This window comes from Oncorhynchus masou, chromosome 20, assembly GCF_036934945.1.
Source record: "Oncorhynchus masou masou isolate Uvic2021 chromosome 20, UVic_Omas_1.1, whole genome shotgun sequence".
Taxonomy (NCBI): domain Eukaryota; kingdom Metazoa; phylum Chordata; class Actinopteri; order Salmoniformes; family Salmonidae; genus Oncorhynchus; species Oncorhynchus masou.
This window is the reverse complement of record NC_088231.1, coordinates 3,441,374-3,464,357: the sequence shown is the minus strand read 5'-3', so window position 1 is coordinate 3,464,357 and position 22,984 is coordinate 3,441,374. Positions and strand designations below refer to the sequence as shown.

Genomic DNA, 22,984 nt, shown 5'->3' with positions numbered 1-22,984 from the left:
ATGCGCATCTCCCCTTGTCCCACTTCCAGCGTTTCAGAGTCAAAATTTGGCAACGATACGCGTAAAAAAAATGCTCTGTCAATCTAGTAGCGGGATGCATTCTCAACCGAGATACTGCACATGCGCGGATGAGAGCGAGACCGCTGATTTGACAACCCTTTGAATGTACCAACCAGCTCACTATATTGCAAGACACTCACTATTCCACGGAGCTGCGCACAGAGCGCACAATCAGCACCTGTCTTCTCTATGGCTGTGGCTTCAGCGGTGGGAGGGGTCATTATTTGGCAGGGAGCGGCGGTAGAATTTCCTAGATACCAACAGCCGCGCGTGCCGTGCACCCATTCAGATTCAGCACTATTCTGAAGGAAAGCGCACGGATTTAGGCGATTTAGCCGAAGGAACGAGACCGAGAAGGCAGTATCTATTAGGAATACACAGTGAAACAATACATTATACATATTTTGTTGAAATACAAGAGCTGTCATCAAACAAGGTAAGCTTTGAAGACAGCCACTAACCGGTGTTTGCTAGCAACATTGTTGCGCTGTCTCGGTGCTGGGTCAGACGCTACATTGTAGCAAGGCGAGGTTAACGCATCCTAGTCAATTTCTCTATTTGAATTAATATTCTATTTATAACGCATTCATTTTAAAGAACGTTTAAAACTTCTATTATATGTATGGTTATTTTTACGGGCATTGCTGGATAATTCATGTTAGCTAACCATTATCTAGTCGGGTACCATACCATCCAGCAAGCAGTGCTGGAGCCTGTCAGCGCGAGCCTCTTTCGGGCGAGTCTCGAGAGCTGGCTAGTGTAGCATGTTAGCTTGATAGCAGCTAAACTACAGACATGGGCTGTGTTTTATTCTAGGGAATGGGTCTTCCGCCTGAATACAACATCGGTTCGTATAGCCCCGAGTGGCCTTGTGTTGATTGGGACCTAAAATTATGGAATTACTCGTTATTCCAGTCATTCCTTTTCCAATCTAAATCGTTCAGTCTGGAGCCCCATGTCGGTGCGCGTCCTATATTTCCATCCCCATCATCCGGATATTGCATCCGTTATTCTTTGTCTCAGTTGGGCTATACCATTAGGTTGCTCGTTGTCTGAATGTATCACATAGGGGCAGGCACAACCTCTTAAGGATCCGCCCCTTTTTTTTACATTTTCCCAAAAATGACTAATCTAACTGCCTGGAGCTCTGGACCTGAAGCAAGGATATGCATATTCTTGATACCATTTGAAAGGAAACGCTTTGACATTTATGGTAATATGAAATGCATATAGGAGAATATAACACATTAGATCTGGTAAAAGTTAATACAAAGAAAAAAAACATGATTTTTTTGTTGTGTATTTTTCATATTTGAAATGCAAGAGAAAGGCCATAATGTATTAATCCAGCCTAGGCGTAATTTAGATTTTGGCCACTAGATGGCAACAGTGTATGTGAAAAGGTTTAGACTGATCCAATGACCCATTGCATTTCTGTTCAAAATTTTGAATCAAGACTGCCCAAATGTGCCTAATTGGTTTATTAATAACTGTTCAAGTTCATAACTGTGCACTCTCCTCAAACAATAGCATGGTATTCTTTCACAGTAATAGCTACTGTAAATTGGACAGTGCAATTAGATTAACAAGAAGTTAAGCTTTCTGCCAATATCAGATACTGTATGTCTATGTCCTGGGAAATGTTCTTGTTACTTACAACCTCATGCTAATCGCATTAGCCTACGTTAGCTCACCTGTCCCGCGGGGACCCAATTTAATCCTCTATTTTTAATACCACAACAGTAGTGCAAGTCAACATTTCTCGCGCAATCATTTTGAATGAGTTAACATTACTTGATTGTTTTCAGGTGGGCTATCAGGCAGGTTTAAAATGAGGTGTAGTAGTATAGTGCACAATTGTCCTTTTTTTAAACAACATTTTTCATATTTGTTTGTATTTATTGTTGAATTATTGACAGTCGGTTAGGGAATGAAGTTCGTGACTCAGGTAAGCCGCAAATTGCAAGTCTTGTTTTTGCCTTAGCACCTGACATAAAATGGCGTTGAAGCTGTTCAATGAATGCATTCATAGCATGTGAGTGCCGAAGCAGAGTGCCACCTGCGTACCTATGCCTGGCCTGATTATTTCCTTATTGTCCGACTATTAGCTATTTATTATTTGTCTATTACAGTATTGTTACAGTATTTACCGACCTATTATATATGTGCTATTTACAGTATTTACCAACCTATTATTTATGTACTATTTACAGTATTTACCGACCTATTATATATGTACTATTTACAGTATTTACCGACCTATTATTTATGTACTATTTACAGTATTTACCGACCTATTATTTATGTACTGTTTACAGTATTTACCGACCTATTATTTATGTACTATTTACAGTATTTACCTACCTATTATTTATGTACTATTTACAGTATTTACCAACCTATTATTTATGTACTATTTACAGTATTTACCGACCTATTATTTATGTACTATTTACAGTATTTACCGACCTATTATTTATGTGCTATTTACAGTATTTACCAACCTATTATTTATGTACTATTTACAGTATTTACCAACCTATTATTTATGTACTATTTACAGTATTTACCAACCTATTATTTATGTACTATTTACAGTATTTACCGACCTATTATTTATGTACTATTTACAGTATTTACCAACCTATTATTTATGTACTATTTACAGTATTTACCAACCTATTATTTATGTACTATTTACAGTATTTACCGACCTATTATTTATCGAGTATTACATACATCTAAAGAGAAAGGGGCGAAGAAAGCAAAACATCTCTTTTTTATATATTCCAAGAGTTCTGTTTGGGGTGGAAATGCCATACAGATGTGGTGCTGTAGTACTTTTCTTTATCTACAGGTAGATGGTAAACAGGTTTTGTAATGGTTCTAAAAACACCCCGATACTAAAATAGGTCCTTGGATTTGTTGGTGCACAACCTCATCCCTCCAGGCAAGAAGCAGTGTCTGTCCAACAATAAGCCAGTAGTCGTGAATGGCTGACTGCTCAATTGTTCAGTAGTAGCGTGTGTAGACATATGTGTCTGTGCATGTTTATTGAATATGGTCCCATACAGTAATGGCTGGGTTATGATTCGGTGTGTGATTTGTGGATAACACACACACAGACACACACACAGACACACACACACACAAACATAAACACACACACACATTCTGTCCCTGTAACCAGAGCTGGGCCTGGCATCTCAGAGAGCTCCAGGGGTCACGGAGTGGCCACATTTAGAACTTGAACTTTTGATTGGCGCCCAGGCATTCAGGGAGAACACTCACAGGGAGTATATATGGCTCCCTCTGTGTTTTCTTGACAAGTGTTTTCTTCAGTGACAGTGCTTTGTCATTTGTGTGTGTGCTTGTGTGTGTGTGTGTGTGTGTGTGTGTGTGTGTGTGTGTGTGTGTGTGTGTGTGTGTGTGTGTGTGTGTGTGTGTGTGTATGCATGTCCACTACTACTCTAAAGATCACAGGTCATTAGAAATGCAGACTATGCCCATCACTGGTTCTCCATATAGGCCTCTCAGTGCATCTCATGATGTGCGTCCTAAATGGCACCATATTCCCTATTTAGTGGACTACATTTTTGAAAAGTAGTGGACTATGTAAGGAATAGGGTACCATTTGAGACACAGTCATAGTGTTTGGGTCGAGTTAAAGGGCTGCAGTCTTACTAGTTCCTTGTTGTGTTGTCCTGGAGCTGTTATAAGCTAGGCCCTAGATACACAATCAATTACAGTTCAATAGGATTGCATTGTGTTGCTGGTCTCCAGGGCGATATTGGTGGGGGCCATATTGGCAGGACACCTTGGAGCCTGTTAGTGGTCGGTAGCTACAGCTGGAAGGCTTCATGGTAGCCATGGAAGCCCTGTATCCTGGGACACAAATGCAGGTTGAACTAAGGTTGTGTGATTTAGGCACCAAACGAAACCAAACAGACTGATACAGAGAGGGACTGTATAGAAACACACATATTCGAATAGAAACACACATATTCCCTTTCGGCTGCTAAACGTTTTCCTTTTGTACCTTAATGAACACAACCCAGGTAGAAGTTTCTCCACTGCCTGCATTCAGTCTGTCACTCCAAAGGAGTAAGGTTTCAAGTTTTGAAGCTCTGCATTGGGGAATGGCTCTATCTATGCTAAGGTAAGAAAAACACACACTATAGGATGACTCAGGTCTGGTCATCTTATGTGAAAATGCTGAAGGCTTGTGGATAACACACACACACACACGCACGCACGCACGCACGCACGCACGCACACACACACACACACACACACACACACACACACACACACACACACACACACACACACACACACACACACACACACACACACACACACACACACACTATTTGAACTCGGGTTTGTAGGGCATCTCTATGGATCAATACTTTGACCTGTGCATCATCTGCCGCATAGATTGTAACTCTTGACCACAGTGCGTAATGTTGCTGTGTGTATACTACACTGTTAAATGTTCTTGCACCGACAACTTTGATTCCTTAGTTGTTTCCACGGAGGATTGGACAAATGTTTCCATTGATAGCGACGACAATGTTTTGTCCTTTAATAAGGAGGCATCACATTTGTCTTTGATGGAGAAATTAGGTTGTATGAGACTTGACTCAGTATGTTTTCTAATATTCAGTAGGAGTAGCATTACACTTGACTCAGGCCCTCTGAAAACAGTTGGGCATTTTGGGTGATGATGCATTTAAAAGTCACAATAACCTAGAGAATGCCTTTTGTTCAGTTCAGGCTGACATGTGGTTTGCTTAGCTATTTAGCCTAGTCTATACAAAGTAGTGACTACATGGGAGAGCCCATTGAGATGCCCTACAAACCCGGGTTCAAATAGTATTCGTTGTAGTTCAAGTACTTCAGCTGCACTTGATAGGGCTTGCCTGGTGCACTGGAACCAATGGAATAGTGCCCAAGGTCCCAAAACCCGCCCGTCTGGCACTCAAGGTAGGCTCGATCAAACACTCAAAGTATTTATAAGAAAACAAATACTATTTGGACCCAGGTGGTCTGATGATCCAGTGACATGGTGGAAAGTGTAGTGTCAGCAGCCAGCGGTCAGTGCACTGTTGCTAGAGAGAGTGAGCGCATTGCACTCAGCTGCATTCCCACCAGCTGTCAATCAGCCAAAGACCACACCCACCAGTATAATGCCGTCTCCTTGGACTCAGTTGCATAGTAAACATGTGCAGCTGCCAAGAGATTTTTCACTCTAGTAGCCTACTTAGCAGACACCATGTTTGAAAAAAGCACTCAATCATATTCTTCACGGGGCAGTTAAAAAACTAGCATACCACTGTTCAGTACAGTTAAGTTCTCCGTACTTGAAGTAAGAACATTGTAACTATGTAATTAAAGAATGAGCCCCTTATTGCGTTTTACCCCTTATCGCGTAGTTGGAAGAATTAATTTGTTTTGAGCGTCCAGTTGATAAATTGGCCATTGGGAAATCTTCTAAATCACCAAAGCATGGAAAGAGCGAACCGATCTTGTTAAGAGGTGAAATTACCTGTGATAAAGTTGTTATCGGCTCAATTAAAAAAGGAACAGGCCCGGGAAGGTAGAGAGTTAGCTAATGCACTAGAAGATTGAGGAGCACTTACAAGTTATTTTAGCAAGCAGACTCTGAGTCCGAAGACACCTTTGTTCATCATTGTCCAGCAGACAAGGCAAATTTCTCAGGGCAGACATGCTGCAGGGCATTTGTAAAGGCTCTTCTGAGACCTTTTTCATAAAACAGTTCTTAATAATTCCCCTCTTAGACTTCAAAAGAAGAAGAATTGCCCCTATCCTCCAAGTAGAGTTATTGATCTTGACAAGATTGAACTGCTAATGGATTCTTCGCTGTCCGTGGAGGTCCTATCAATTGTGAGTGGGCCCCGACTGACACCAATTAACCACCTTCGTTCATTCACAGACAGTGCAGTCGGGTGGGTGATGATAGCTGGTTCTCAACCACAACTTAGTTATCCACTTTGATGTTCAGGGTACCTAATCCACTTCAAGTGCACACTTTTCCACCTTGGCACCTTTTCCCCTTCCCTCAAGTGACTACTAGAGCTTCTCTATCACTTTCCATCTACAGAATCTGTTCTGAGATGAAGGTTGAGGCCCAAATGGCACCCTTTATAGTGCACTACTTTTGACCAGGGCCCAGTAGCAGTAGGGTACTAGTAGTAGAGCGCTATATAGGGCATAGGGTGTCATTTGAGATGCCGACAATGACTTGAATAGCCAGTCAGAATAACAGGGTGTTCGGCTGCCCTAAGTAGGTTATAAAATGGCAATATTTTTGTCAAAACCCACTGGCTGTGTTCTGATATCCAGTATGAACCTAGAATTGGGCGTGCATTTTAGTGGTGCTAGTATGGAACTTAGTGACTTGTCTGACTCCTAATGTGATGTAGCATGGCATGACCGGTAGGAGCACAGAGCCATAGATGTGACAGGGTCTTATGCTTATAGCATATCAGCTCCCTTGCATTATGGAAAAGGACTATCAATCACCAGCTTAGCCCCGTCTCCCAGCCTATTGAGGTCTGATGTCTGTTAACTATCGTAGAAGGCCTGGTAGGCTACCATGCATCAAAAATAGTCTACTTAGGTCACTTTATAATATACAGGACCGGGCTCTCCATCCTGGATGAGCACCGTCTGTGTTTCCTCGTGTGGAAACAGGAAAGTCTTTCCTCTTTGAAGGGGATCGTCTTTGGAGGACGGCAATGGCCTAGAGGTTAGAGAGGCTGACCGGCAGCCGGAAGGTCAAGCCCCGGGCCGGGCAACACAAAAATGAGAATGGAACTGAACTGGCAGCTGGAAAACTGCTGGTCTCTGATCCCAATTACCATCTCCTGCCGCTGTTCCCTTAAGAAAGGCACTTAACCCCCCAGCAATTGCTGCTGCTGACCCTGTGTATCTCAACGTGTGTGTGTGTGTGTCCGGGGCGGGGGGTTGGAAAGGCAGAAAACACATTTCCAAACACATTTCCACTACTTAATACACTAAAGATAGGCTGCACATCTCAATTGAGTTGCTACAGTAGGCCAAGAGCCTACAGCCTAGTATACAGAGTGTTGATCTTAGATCAGGTCCCCCCTGTCTAAATCAAAATCAAATTTTATTTGTTTATTTTGTCACAATAGAACAGGGGGGGGGCAATTTAATTGGCTGTTCAGGAGCCTTATGGGTTGGGGCAGGAGCTATTTAGGAGCCTCTTGGACCTAGAATTGGTGTTCCAGTACCGCTTGCCATGCGGTAGCAGAGAGAACAGCCTATGACTAGGCTGGCTGGAGCCTTTGACAATTTTTAGGGCCTTCCTCTGACACCGCCTTACATAGAGGTCTTGGATGGCAGGAAGCTTGGCCCCGGTGATGTACTGGGTGTACGCACTACCCTCTGGAGTGCCTTGCTGTCAGAGGCCGAGCAGTTAACATATCAGTCAATGATGCATCCCGTCAGGATGCTCTCAGGGGTGCAGCTGTAAAACCTTTTGAGGATCTGAGGACTCATGCCAAATCTTTTCAGTCTCCTGAGGGGGAATAGGTTTTGTCGTGCCCTCTTCACAACTGTCTTGGTGTTCTTGGACGATGTTAGTTTGTTGGTGATGTGGACGCCAAGGAACTTGACGCACTCAACCTGCTCCACTACAGCCTGTCGCTGAAAATGGGGGAGTGCTCGGTCCTCCTTTTCCTGTAGGCCACAATCATCTCCTTTGTCTTGATCATGTTGAGGGAGAGGTTGTTGTCATTGCACCACATGGTCAGGTCTCTGACCTCCTCCCTATAGGCAGTCTCATATTTGTCGGTGATCAGGCCTACCACTGTTGTGTCAACAGCAAACTTAACGATGGTATTGGAGTCGTGCCTGGCCGTGCAGTCATGAGTGAAAAGAGTACAGGAGGGGACTGAGCACGTACCCCTGAGGGGCCCCCGTGTTGAGGATCAGTGTGGCGGATGTGTTGTTACCTACCCTTACCAACTGGGGGCGGCCCATCAGGAAGTCCAGTATCCAGTTACAGAGTGAGGTGTTTAGTCCCAGGGTCCTTAGCTTAGTGATGAGCTTTGTGGGCACTATGGTGTTGAACGCTGACCTGTAGTCAATAGATAGCATTCTCAGATAGGTGTTCCTTTTGTCCAGGTGCGAAAGGGCAGTGTGGAGTGCAGTAGAGATTGCATCATCTGTGGATCTGTTGGTGTGGTATGCAAATTCGAGTGGGTGTTTCTGGGATAAAGGTGTTGATGTGAGCCATGACCAGCCTTTCAAAGCATTTCATGGCTACAGACGTGAGTGCTACGCGTCGGTAGTGATTTAGGCAGGTTACGTTAGTGTTCTTGGGTACAGGGAATATGGTGGTCTGCTTGAAACATGTTGGTATTACAGACTCAGACAGGGAGAGGTTGAAAATGACACTTGCCAGTTGGTCAGCGCATGCTCAGAGTTCACGTCCTGGTAATCCGTCTGGTCCGGCGGCCTTGTGAATGTTGACCTGTTTAAAGGTCTTACTCACATCGGCTGTGGAGAGTGATCACACAGTCGTCCGGAACAGCTGATGCTCTCATGTATGTTTCAATGTTACTTGCCTCAAAGCGAGCATAGAAGTTATTTAGCTCGTCTGGAAGGCTTGTGTTACTGGGCAGCTCTCGGCTGTGTTTCCCTTTGTAGTCTGCAATAGTTTGCAGGCCCTGACACATCTGACGAGCGTCATAGCCGGTGTTTGATGGTTCGTCAGAGGGCATAGCGGGATTTCTTATAAGCATCCGGGTTAGATTCCCACTCCTTGCAAGCGACAGCTCTACCTTTTAGCTCAGTGCGAATGTTGCCTTTAATCCATTGCTTCTGGTTGGGGTATGTACTGTGGCAGATGGCAGGGAGAGGTGAGGGGCGTGGTTATTGAGGGGGGATATCTTGCAGCCCGCTGGCTCCACTCCTGTGCCTTAAATGGACTTCCTTCCCCAACGAGGTGAGGCTGTGGTTCATAAAGCCAGGGAGTGCTTGGGGATAAAAGAGGAATCGGCCTGCACAAAGGGGCAGAGAAAGGAGAGAAAAATGTGCGTTATGAAGAGTGGGAGAAGAGGGAACAATATCTGTGAGATTACCCGTTGTGACCTGGACTGTCAAATTACCCCTCTTGTGTACTGAACTGGATTGGCTGAGGACCCGAGTTTTAGGATTACCCTTGGAGAACAGAATGGACAACGGGAATTGTGGACTGTGAAGTAATTGGTATTTCCCCCTTCTTCCCCAATGTACAAAAATCCCTAATAATAGACCCCACACCCTTGAGCCTGCTACAGTACGTACAGTCACTGTGGGGACGACGTCCTCGATGCACTTATTGATAAAGCCAGTGACTGATGTAGTGTATTCCTCACTGCCATCGGAAGAATCCCAGAACATTTTCCTGTCTCTGCTAGCAAAACAGTCCTGTAGTTTTGCATCTGCTTAATCTGACCACTTTTTATAGACCAAATCACTGGTGCCTCCTGCTTTAATTTTAGCTTGTAAGCAGGAATCAGGAGTATATAATTATGGTCAGAATTGCCAAATGGAGGGCGAGGGAGAACTTTGTACACATCTCTATGTGTGGAGTAGAGGTGATCTAGAATTGTTTTCCCTCTGGTTGAAAATGTAACATGCTAATAGAAATGAGGTAAAACGGATTTAAGTTTCCCTGCTTAAAGTCCCCGGCCACTAGGAGCGCCACCTCTGGATGAGCGGTTTCCTGCTTGCTTATGGCGGTATATAGCTCATTGAGTTTGCTTTTAGTGCTAGCATCGGTCTGTGGTGGTATGTAGACAGCTACGAAAAATACAGATAAACTCTCTAGGTAGATAGTGTGATCTACAGCTTATCATGAGATACTCTACCTCAGGCGAGCAAAACCTCAGACTTCCTTAGATATCGTGCACCAGCTGTTGTTTACATAAATGCATAGGCCCCCACCCCGTGTCTTACCAGAGGTTACTGTTCTGTCCTGTTGAGAGTGTATAACCCGCCACCTGTATGTTCTTTAATGTCGTCGTTCAGCCACAACTCAGTGAAACGTAAGATATTACAGTTTTTAAAGTCCCGTTGCTTTCAGTTTGTCCCATTTATTTTCCAGCGATTGAACGTTTGCTAGCAGGACGGAAGGCATGGGCAGATTAGCCACTCGTCGCCTGATCCTCACAAGGCACCCTGAGATCTCTTTGCAAAATCTGCGTTTCCTTCTCCGGCGAATAATGGGGATCTGGGCCTGGGGTCTGTATTATATCCCTCCTGTCTGACTCATTGAAGAAAACTCTTCGTCCATTTTGAGGTGAGCAATCGCAGTTCTGATGTCCAGAAGCTCTTTTCGATCATAAGAGACGGTAGCAGCAACATTATCTACAAAACAAGTTACGAACAACGCAACCAACCATGCAAAAAAATCTGAATTAAGTGTCCATGTAACCTTATCCATTGTGATCTAAAAGGCTAAATGTATCCTGAATCAGCACTCCTATTCAGAGACGCTTGATACATACGGCCACAGACTTTCAAATCAAGTGCCTTTTAAACAGGACTTCGAGCACTGTGCTTACTGTGTGATGTAACTATTATGGGCCATACAATGATCATTATGTTCTTTTCTGTAAAAGTGTGAGGTTTCACCCTCCGTTAACATACTTGGTGTTGTAGAGAGAGGAAGATGAAGAGAGAAGTTGTTATCATTCAAAGTTATTTTTGCTCCCCTGCCGTGGTGATGCCTCCCATCTAATTTCCCCCCTATTCCCTACACAGTGCACTACGTTTGACCAGTGCACTATATAGGGAATAGTGTGCCATTTGGAATATATCCCACGATCACTACCAATCCTTCTTAGGAACAGAGTGGCCCAGTACTGACCTGTGTGATGTTTGGGAGAAGTTGAAGCTCAGAATGAAATAGAACGCGATTATGTTGCATCTCTATGATCTGAAGGTCCACCAGGGGCTAATTAGTTTCAACTTATACAGTACTGACTATTTCTGAATACAAGTCCTCTCTTCCATGTATCCATGGAATACCAGATTTGAACTGACACATCCATCTCTCTCGCTCTCGCTCTCGCTCTCTCTCTTTCCAGTGCCCGTCTGTCATTCACCCACTCCGGGAATACAAATGGATATTCTGACCTTTAAAAACAGACTCGTTGGCTAGATCTAGGCCTAGAGAGTAACCAAGGTCTTTCTATGATTTACAGAAGGCTAAGTAGAGCTGGGTCAGGGTCACTTTTTCTTTCTGACGTCTCACAAACAGCATTCACAGTGCAATCGTTCAGCATAAGTCTGAATCTCATTCCTTTCTGTCACGCCTTGGTCATTGTATTTTGTGTTTTCGTTATATATTTGTTCAGGCCAGGGTGTGACATGGGTTTATTGTGTTGTCATATTGGGGTTTTTGTAGGCATTGGGATTGTGGTTGATTAGGGGTGTGTTTAGTTTAGGTTTGGCTGCCTGAGGCGGTTCTCAATCCGAGTCAGGTGATTCTTGTTGTCTCTGATGGGGAACCGTATTTAGGTAGCCTGGGTTTCACTGTGTATTTCGTGGGTGATTGTTCCTGTCTCTGTGTAGTTTCACCAGATAGGCTGTAAATAGGTTTCACGTTCCGTTTTGTTGTTCTTTATTTATATCAGTTATTTCATGTACCGCGATTCATTCATTAAAAAACATGAGTAACCAACACGCTGCATTTCGGTCCGACTCTCTTTCGACAAACGAAGAACGCTGTTACAGAATCACCCACCACACACGGACCGAGCAGCGTGTTAACAGGCAGGAGCCACAGGAGAGGCAACAGAAGCAGCTTCAGTGGGAGAGGCTGCACCACTTGGAGAATTGGACATGGGAGGAAGAACTGGATTGAAAAGGACCCTGGGCTCAGCCTGGTGAATATCGCCGCCCCAAGGAGGAACTAGAGGCGGCTAAACCGGAGAGGCGCTGGTATGAGGAGGCAGCACGGCGACGTGGATGGAAGCCCGGGAATCAGCCCCAAAAACTTCTTGGGGGGGGGGCTTTCAGGGAGTATGGCTACGCCAGGTAGGAGACCTGCGCAAACTCCCTGTGCTTACCGGGGGGCTAGACAGACCGGACAGGCACCGTGTTATGCAGTGGTGCGCACGGTGTCCCCAGTGCGGGTGCATAGCTCGGTGCGGTATATTTCAGCTCCGCGTATCGGCCGGGCTAGATTGAGCGTCGAGCCAAATGCCATGAAGCCGGCTCTACGCATCTGGTCCCCAGTGCGTCTCCTTGGGCCGGCTTACATGGCACCAGCCTTGCGTTCGGTGTCTCCGGTTCGCCTACATAGCCCAGTGCGGGCTATTCCACCTCGCCGCACTGGCAGGGCAACGGAGAGTATTCAACCGTGTAAGGTTGGGCTGGCTCGGTGCTCAAGAGCTCCAGTGCGCCTGAATGGTCCGGTCTATCCAGTACCACCTCCACACCCCAGCCCTCCGGTAGCAGCTCCCCGCACCAGGCTTCCTGTGCGTGTCCTCGGCCCGATACCACCAGTGCCAGCACCACGCATCAGGCCTACAGTGCGCCAGGCCTCTCCTGCGCTGTCAGAGCTTTTCTCCTCTCCTGCGCTGTCGGAGTCTCCCGCCTGTTCAGCGCTTCTAGAGCCTTCCTCCTCTACAGCGCTGCCGGAGGCTCCTGCCTGTTAGGAGCAGCCAGAGCTGCCAGTCTGCATGGAGCAGCTAGAGCTGCCAGTCTGCATGGAGCAGCCAGAGCTGTCAGTCTGCATGGAGCAGCCAGAGCTGTCAGTCTGCATGGAGCTGTCAGTCTGCATGGAGCTGCCAGTCTGCATGGAGCTGCCAGTCTGCAAGGAACTGCCAGTCTGCATGGAGCTGCCAGTCTGCAAGGAGCTGTCAGTCTGCATGGAGCAGCCAGAGCTGTCAGTCTGCATGGAGCAGCCAGAGCTGTCAGTCTGCATGGAGCTGTCAGTCTGCATGGAGCTGCCAGTCTGCATGGAGCTGTCAGTCTGCATGGAGCTGCCAGTCTGCATGGAGCTGCCAGTCTGCAAGGAGCTGCCAGTCTGCAAGGAGCTGCCAGAGCTGTTAGTCTGCATAGAGCAGCCAGAGCTGTCAGTCTGCAAGAAGCCGCCAGAGCTGTCAATCTGCATGGAGCAGCCAGAGCCGCCAGTCAGCATGGAGCAGCCAGAGCCGTCAGTCAGCATGAAGCAGCCAGAGACAGTCAGCCAGACTCTTCCAGATCTGCCAGTCAGCCAGACTCTTCCAGATCTGCCAGTCAGCCAGACTCTTCCAGATCTGCCAGTCAGCCAGACTCTTCCAGATCCGCCAGTCAGCCAGACTCTTCCAGATCCGCCAGTCAACCAGACTCTTTCAGATCCGACAGTCAGCCAGGATCTGCCAGAACTGCCAGCCAGCCAGGATCTGCCGGATTCAACTGCCTGGCTGGGCTTCCTCTCAGTGCTGGGCTTCCTCTCAGTGCTGGGCTTCCTCTGTCCCGAGCTGCCCCTCTGTCCCGAGCTGCCCCTCTGTCCCGAGCTGCCCCTCTGTCCCGAGCTGCCCTTCTGTCCCGAGCTGCCCCTCAGTCCAGTGGGGTTCTGGGTGAGGACTACTAGGCCATGGTCGGCGGCGAGGGTGGATTATCCCAGGACGCGTAGGGGAGGAACTATGACATTAATGGAGTGGGGTCCACGTCCCGAGCCGGAACCGCCACCATGGACAGACACCCACCCGGACCCTCCCTATGGTTTTGAAGTGCGTCCGGGAGTCCGCACCTTAGGGGGGGGTTCTGTCACGCCTTGGTCATTGTATTTTGTGTTTTCGTTATATATTTGTTCAGGCCAGGGTGTGACATGGGTTTATTGTGTTGTCGTATTGGGGTTTTTGTAGGCATTGGGATTGTGGTTGATTAGGGGTGTGTTTAGTTTAGGTTTGGCTGCCTGAGGCGGTTCTCAATCAGAGTCTTGTTGTCTCTGATGGGGAACCGTATTTAGGTAGCCTGGGTTTCACTGTGTATTTCGTGGGTGATTGTTCCTGTCTCTGTGTAGTTTCACCAGATAGGCTGTAATTAGGTTTCACGTTCCGTTTTGTTATTTATTTGTATCAGTTATTTCATGTACCGCGATTCATTCATTAAAAAACATGAGTAACCAACACGCTGCATTTCGGTCCGACTCTCTTTCGACAAACGAAGAACGCCGTTACACTTTCATAATGCGCTAGCAACTTTTCACCACAGAGCTATGTAGGAAATGGGGTGCCATTTGGGGACACTCACTTTCTCGCTATGCTAATCCCTGTGAGGCTCAGTCACTTCTCTGTGCAACTCCACTCTTTCTCTCTCTCTCTCTCTCTCTCTCTCTCTCTCGCTCCATCTCATTTCAATTAAATGTGCTATATTGGCATCCCTCCCTCCCTCTCTCCCTCCCTCACTCTCTCTCTCACCCCGCCTCTATCCCTCTCTACACTATCTATCTATCTATCTATCTATCTATCTATCTATCTATCTATCTATCTATCTATCTATCTATCTATCTCTCTATCTATCTCTCTATCTATCTCTCTATCTCTCTCTCTCTCTCTCTCTCTATCTATCTATCTATCTATCTATCTATCTATCTATCTATCTATCTATCTATCTATCTATCTATCTATCTATCTATCTATCTATCTATCTATCTATCTATCTATCTATCTATCTATCTATCTATCTATCTATCTATCTATCTATCTATCTATCTATCTATCTATCTATCTATCTATCTATCTATCTATCTATCTATCTATCTATCTATCTATCTATCTATCTATCTATCTATCTATCTATCTATCTATCTATCTATCTATCTGCTGTTCCCTTTATCCGCCCCGTACCTTGGACGCCTTGTTGTTCTTTTGATTCCATCTGAGGCAAATCTCCCTGTAGGGCTCAGATGTAGTGTTGCCTACCCCCCCATTGTCCATCATGCCTGCTGCAGCGTCACGGTCTCTAGACACACACAGACGCAATGACTGCCACACACCCACACACAACTGCAGACTCTCACTGTGGCAGACACACACAGACGCGCCCCTCAGTACCGGCTCAGCTCTCACCTCGTCCCCCGCAGTGAGCGGGCCCTAGTGCCTTTGTGCATTAACTTCTTTATTGTTTACGACAGGATATATATATATATATATGCAATCTTTTTGTGTTGATATATCCCGTATTCTCTACTTACTGCACAGACACACCAAGGCCGGCAATATGCTCACTTTAGAGCTGTACCGTGTCTGTCAATCAATCACTCACACATGCCCTGTTTTCCATGTACAGGTGACTGTGCTGGATCATGTGTCTTGCAGTATGACATTGTCTCAGCATTAAGGGTTAGCCTAATAAAGAGAAACGCTATAAGAGAGAGGAAAGAGAGCATAGAAAGAGAAGAGAGAGACTGTGGGTGTCTCCTGGGCGAGACGACATGCTAGGATTCTTTCGGTCTCCTCGCTCTCACTTCTTTTCTCACCAGCTAGAATGAACCCTGAGGGGAATCACCCAGCAAAAACTGTCTGTCTGTCTGTCTGTCTGTCTGTCTGTCTGTCTGTCTGTCTGTCTGTCTGCCTGCCTGCCTGCCTGCCTGCCTGCCTGCCTGCCTGCCTGCCTGCCTGCCTGCCTGTCTGTCTGTCTGTCTGTCTGTCACTGTTAGGACACCTTTGTTGGATGAGTCAGTGGTGTTCTTCTGACTCAGCAAACACACACACACACTTTTTTGAAGCCACACCTGCCCCGCGCCAGCCATATTAATTCCCGAGACCCACCTGACATCCGTGCAGATATTTCTCCGCAACCCGACCCGGGTTTGCATACACCTTAGCCAAATACATTTACACTCTGTTTTTCACAATTCCTGACATTTAATCCTAGTAAAAATCTCCTTTCTTAGGTCAGTTAGGATCACCACTTTATTTTAAGAATGTGAAATGTCAGAATAATAGTAGAGAGAATGATTTATTTCAGTCTTTTTATCTTTCATCACATTCCCAGTGGGTCAAAAGTTTACATTAGTATTTGGTAGCATTGCCTTTAAATTGTTTAACTTGGGTCAAACGTATCAGGTAGCCTTCCACAAGCTTCCCACAATAAGATGGATGAATTTTGTCCCCTTCCTTCTGACAGAGCTGGTGTAACTGAGTCAGGTTTGTAGGCCTCCTTGCTCGCACACGCTTTTTCAGTTCTGCCCACAAATTTTCTATGGGATTGAGGTCAGGGCTTTGTGAAGGATTTTTCCAATACCTTGACTTTGTTGTCCTTAAGCCATTTTGCCACAACGTTGGAAGTATGCCTGGAGTCATCGTCCATTTGGAAGACCCATTTGTGACCAAGCTTTAACTGATGTCTTGAGATGTTGCTTCAATATATCAACATAATTTTCCACCTTCAGGATGCCATCTATTTTGTGAATTGCACCAGTCCCTCCTGCAGCAAAGCACCCCCACAACATGATGCTGCCACCCCTGTGCTTCACGGTTGGGATGTTGTTCTTCGGCTTGCAAGCCTCCCCTTTTGTCTCCAAACATAACAATGGCTATTATGGCCAAACAGTTCTATTTTTGTTTCCTCAGACATTTCTCCAAAAAGTATGGTCTTTGTCCCCATTTGCAGTTGCAAACCATAGTCTGGCTTTTTGTAGTACAGTTTTGGAGCAGTGGCTTCTTCCTTGCTGAGCGGCCTTTCAAATTACGGCGATATCGGACTTGTTTTACTGTGGATATAGATACTTTTGTACCTGTTTCCTCCAGCATCTTCACAAGGTCCTTTGCTGTTGTTCTGGGATTGATTTGCACTTTTCACACCAAAGTATGTTCATCTCTAAGAGACAGAATGCATCTCCTTCCTGAGCGGTATGACGGCTGCGTGGTCCCATGGTGTTCATACTTGCGTACTATTGTTTGCACAGATAAACCTTCAGGCGTTTGGAAATTCTTGGCTGATTTCTTTTGGTTTTCCCATGATGTCAAGCAAAGAGGCACTGAGTTTGAAGGTAGGCCTTGAAATACATACGCAGGTACACCGCCAATTGACTCAAATTATGTCAAAAAGGATGTCAGAAGCTTCTAAAGACATGACAACATTTTCTGGAATTTTCCAAGCTGTTTAAAGTCACAGTCAACGTAGTGTATGCGAACTTCTGACCCACTGGAATCGTGATACAGTGAATTATAAGTGAAATAATCTGTCTGTAAACAATTGTTTAAAACATGACTTGTGTCATGCACAAAGTAGATGTCCTAACCGACTTGCCAAAACTATAGTTTGTTAACAAGTTTTAATGACTCCTGTAAACTTATGTACACTCAAAAGTTACTTCAACTTCAATCAATGAATGCTAGCGATGGCTAGCTATGCTAGCTACTCTACCACTCTAAAGATTTATATTGTTTAAAAATGTATATTTTTAAGGGATATGCAGTAGTTTGATAACCATATCACCACAGTTTGTTGTATGAGACATTCAGTCATTGTTTTTAATTAAGAGAATGAACAAGATTTAACAAGGCAATTTGAATGGGCTGCAATATTTTTTGATTTTTACATCCGTACCCCAGTACGACCCACGTGACTGCAGTGAACCTCGCGTCGTTTAGGGACTATGGGGCTGAAGCATGGGCACTGCGTGTTTGTTTAGTCCGGTTGCTAGGCACACAATGCAACAGTGAGTGGGCTGCCTACAGCTGCATGCTGAATAAGTTATCGTTATTTCACTTTGCTATTGATTTAAAACATTTCCAACTCGCATTATAATTGTTCTGAATTGCGAACCGACCCACGGGTTGAGGGAAAGTTTTCATACCACCCGCCAGCTAATTGAGTACCCATGGTACCCGACCAAATGAAGGACTCTTAAACACACACACCAAAAAGGCAAAGGCTACCGGACGTAGTGGGAACAGCAATTTAATGGATTCCTATTTGTAAAAACAGCTTTTATTTTGTGTATATTGCTTCTTATGACACAATTATACCAACAATTTGGCTGTGATGCTGTTGAAGTGACAGCACATTTGTCACACCCTGACTGAATGACAGCACATTTGCTTGTCAGACCATATCATTCTAATCCCAAAACACAGAAATCCGAAATCTTGTCCAAAATCCAATCCTTAGAACACAGCTTGCCATATGTAATTTCATGCTCTCGGTTTAGAATTTAAAAACCCAACAGTAATTCTATTTTTCTCTCGTCTTGTTAATACGATTTAACCACTAAATGTTCTCCATTAACTTAGATACGTAACTGATTTTTATGTAGGCTTTCCAGAAGACAGGGACATCTATGTATAAACAGTATCTCAAATACATTTATAACCTTTGTATTTTTTTTTGCATTTGGGAAGCTTAATATCGGGACTATCCCAGATTGCCCTTTTAATTCCTGCGAGCCCAGACAAGAGGATGTCAGTACAGCTTTAATGGAGCCTTTTTATGCTCCCTTCCTTTCTTCAAAAATATTCATCATGAATCATCTGCGTCTGCCTCTGCCGCTGAGACGAAGGGCCATGCGAGGAGAGACAGCAGGTGCTCTTTACTGATTTCCCCTCGTGTGAGAAATCCAACAACGTCTTTTCAAAAGGGGCAGATGGCTGGCTGGTTTCAAGCTCTGTGAGAATTACCCCCATATTGTTAGAAGGGGGGTGGTTCAGTTTGAGTGTGTGCTTGTGTGTGTGCTAGGTTTGCCTTGTGGTGTTTACTTCAAAGAGACTGAGGGGCTCTGAGGGTCTGGTGCTGCCTTTGTTGTGTTTCAAAGTGAATCATTACAATAGGTGAGAACATGTATTAGTGTGTACTGGAAAGTAGTCAGTGAGCTGCAGGAGACAAAACTGAGTTGACTCTTACGTAGTCACATAAGAGTCAATTAGACTTATTTGACTCTCACATAGTCACATAAGAGTCAATTAGACTTATTTGACTCTCACATAGTCACATAAGAGTCAATTAGACTTATTTGACTCTCACATAGTCACATAAGAGTCAATTAGACTTATTTGACTCTCACATAGTCACATACGAGTCGATTAGACTTATTTGACTCTCACATAGTCACATACGAGTCGATTAGACTTATTTGACTCTCACATAGTCACATACGAGTCGATTAGACTTATTTGACTCTCACATAGTCACATATGAGTCAATTAGGGTGTGCGTCCTCTATTTAGAAGACAAAAGCCTGAGATGTGACCAGTGTATATCTAGTACTGATTTAAAACATGTATTGGATGTTCAAAGGGAATTCAGTGTGGGTCTGTGTATATGAGCTTGTCTTTGAAATGAATCAACAAGCTATAAAACTCCTCAAGCATCTCCACCATCCAATTCTCCTACCTGGACTCAACATCATATTTTCAGTTAAGTTTATGGTGCGTCTCCTATGGCACCTTATTCTCTATATAATTCCCTGGTCAAAAGTAGTGCACTACTGTATGTAGGGAATAGGGAGCCATTTGGAAAGCAGCCTATTTTGAATTACTAAGTAATCCAGTCTAGAGACAATTTTGCGTTGCCCAGATAGAATTGCTTGTCACCAGACATCTGTTTTTGTTATTGGTTCAAACTTGATCAATTTGTTGGGGGAAAAAAGTAATTACGAATACGGAAAGCAATTTGAATCTCCCATTGTCGTGCGTCGGTCCTTTTATTCTGTAATGAGTGACGTTGTAAAAGGGAAGAATGGCATAATATCTGTTATAGGAAAGCAATAAAAGGAGGGATTTCTCTTTAATAGTTCTTCAAAGGGAGAGGCCTGGCAGATTGTTACATTACTCCATGAGTGTGTCCTAAAATGGCCCACTATTCCCTTTTTAGGGCACTACCTCTGGTCAACAATAGGGCACTGTGTAGATTATTTGGGGCGGACCCTACACCTCTCACTGTGCACCTGCACAGTCAGCCGTACATTAAAGATGAAGAGGTCCTGCATTAAATGAAGTACAACTTGTAAAAGGCAAAATGACTGCTTCATAAGCCCTTTGTTAGGCTACATAGCTGAGTTCAGCCTTCATAAGCCCTTTGTTAGGCTACATAGCGGATTTCAGCCTTCATAAGCCCTTTGTTAGGCTACATAGCTGAGTTCAGCCTTCATAAGCCCTTTGTTAGGCTACATAGCTGATTTCAGCCTTCATAAACCCTTTGTTAGGCTACATAGCTGATTTCAGCCTTCATAAGCCCTTTGTTAGGCTACATAGCTGATTTCAGCCTTCATAAACCCTTTGTTAGGCTACATAGCTGATTTCAGCCTTCATAAACCCTTTGTTAGGCTACATAGCTGATTTCAGCCTTCATAAACCCTTTGTTAGGCTACATAGCTGATTTGAGCCTTCATAAACCCTTTGTTAGGCTACATAGCTGATTTCAGCCTTTGTTAGGCTACATAAACCCTTTGTTAGGCTACATAGCTGATTTCAGCCTTCATAAACCCTTTGTTAGGCTACATAGCTGATTTGAGCCTTCATAAACCCTTTGTTAGGCTACATAGTTTTGAGCAGATTTTGAGCCTTCATAAAACCCTTTGTTAGGCTACATAGCTGATTTCAGCCTTCATAAACCCTTTGTTAGGCTACATAGCTGATTTCAGCCTTCATAAACCCTTTGTTAGGCTACATAGCTGATTTGAGCCTTCATAAACCCTTTGTTAGGCTACATAGCTGATTACAGCCTTCATAAACCCTTTGTTAGGCTACATAGCTGATTTCAGCCTTCATAAACCCTTTGTTAGGCTACATAGCTGATTTCAGCCTTCATAAACCCTTTGTTAGGCTACATAGCTGATTTCAGCCTTCATAAACCCTTTGTTAGGCTACATAGCTGATTTCAGCCTTCATAAACCCTTTGTTAGGCTACATAACTGATTTCTGCCTTCATAAACCCTTTGTTAGGCTACATAGCTGATTTCAGCCTTCATAAGCCCTTGCTAAGGCTTTATATAGATGCTTACTTCAGAAATGATTCATAAGGAATGTCAAGCTAGTGGTTAGCTGTGAGGGACCCCAAAAACAGCTTATGTTCGCCATATGCCTGATCTGCAACAGTGGAAGGAGCATCCTGCTCCAGGCTACTCTGTACGGTAGCTAACACAAGTGTCACACTGTATGGTGGCACAACTTTGATTAAGCCTGTCACTTTGAAGTTTGAAGTCTGTCTTAGCAGCTAGCAGCTAGCTGAGGAGGTGAGTGGGTGGGGTTGTGTTGAGTTGAGAGAAACGCCTGTGAAAGATGTTACCATCTGATAGGCTCGTCATTGACTCGTGCAGCAGGACACAGGCAGGAAATTGACACGCTGTAATTTTGACTAATTCGAGGCGTGTGTTTCGCTGAAATTGCACTTAGAGCATGTCCAGGAGAAGCTCGGGCGGATGTCATCGGAGCCAACAAATTTCATTATGATCTCGAGAGCTATTAGTTTCATACCTGCTGGTTTCCCTCTCTCTCTCTCTGGCTACACAATCCGTTTTTCTTCGTCTAGGGCTCTCATGAGGGCTACAAGCTTGAGGTTGTTGTTTTGCAACCTCGCTCTCAAATCAGCAGTCTCAAAGCCTCTGCATTGCTTTTACTTTGAACTCGCAAGGTATGTGCGAGTTTATGTGTACACATGTATGAGAGAGATAGAGAGAGAGAGAGAGACAGAGAGAGAGAGAGAGAGAGAGAGAGAGAGAGAGAGAGAGAGAGAGAGAGAGAGAGAGAGAGAGAGAGAGAGAGAGTGCTTTAAAGAGAGGGAGGGAGAGAAATAGAAAGGGCACATCTGTGTATGCGTGTGCGAGTGTGTGTACGTGTGTGTATGTTTGTGTGTGGTTATGTATGTATACATGCGTGTGTATGCCGGGGAATCTGTTAGACTGCCCCCGAGGCTTCACACATGTTCCTGATCCTACTTTGATCAGCCTTCTCTGGCCGTGCGACACACACACTCCTGCTCCTGTGAATCTGGGCCACTGCAGAGGTGGCATATTAGCTCCTGTAATGAGAAGGGATGGGGACATTTTTAGGCTGCCTTCTCTCTGAATGTTACAGAATCCTTAATGCACATTTAATCCATGTAAGCACAACTTCAGTATTTCAAAAGTTTCCTCGATATCTGACATTTGCCTCAGCCCTCTCTGCAAATACTCTTGTATATTTACCAAACTCTGAGTGTACACATTTTGAATTATTGAACAGCCTCACTGTAAGTCACCATAACTTATTAGCTGATTTGTTATTCATGTAGCCTACTTCTAACTCGCTGAAAGTTTAAACTCACTGGAAGTGTGAACAGAAGCTGTCATGGCTGTGGCCAGTCACTCTGCCATTAGTAGGCCTATATTATAGCTCTCGTGAACAGCAGACGGCGTGACTGACGCTGGGAGTTAGAACCCGGGTCTTATTTGCGTCAAGACGAGTGTCGTAGCATGCTAATCAAAAGTTTAGGCTTTGGTTTGGCAAAATGAGGAAGCATATCTGGCTCTGGGAAGTTAAGAGCTATCAGAAGCCCGTTCATGGGAGTGCCAATAAACCCCACTATGGGGCCGCAATGAGGTTTCTGTGGCGACGGGAGGCAGGTGTTAACATTAGCCCAGCGTTGGCTCGAGAGAGAGAGGGGGAAATTACTTCCTGTCATCTAACTGTATTGAAGCTGTCTCCCTCAGCAACTCAATGCTCTGTGGGACGCCAAGCCCAGCACTCATCACTCAGGACCCAGATGTTTGTGGAATGAAGCCTGTACACGCCGCTCACAGCCTAGCTACCCATTCTGAACTGAACCATTCATATACACGCCGCTCACAGCCAAGCTACCCATCCTGAACTGAACCATTCATATACACGCCGCTCACAGCCTAGCTACCCATTCTGACCTGAACCATTCATATACACGCTCACAGCCTAGCTACCCATTCTGAACTGAA

At 44.8% G+C, this 22,984-nt stretch overlaps 1 protein-coding gene across 1 annotated transcript in view; it reads left to right on the top strand.

Annotated features, from left to right (window-relative positions):
* Positions 1-282: 282 nt before the first annotated feature.
* Positions 283-22,984, top strand: part of LOC135506694 (catenin alpha-2) — a 760,099-nt gene continuing 737,397 nt past the window's right edge. Inside the window, exon 1 of the mRNA XM_064926016.1 lies at positions 283-496. The gene's annotated coding sequence lies outside the window, so the exon portion shown is untranslated. The remainder of the gene's footprint in view (positions 497-22,984) is intronic.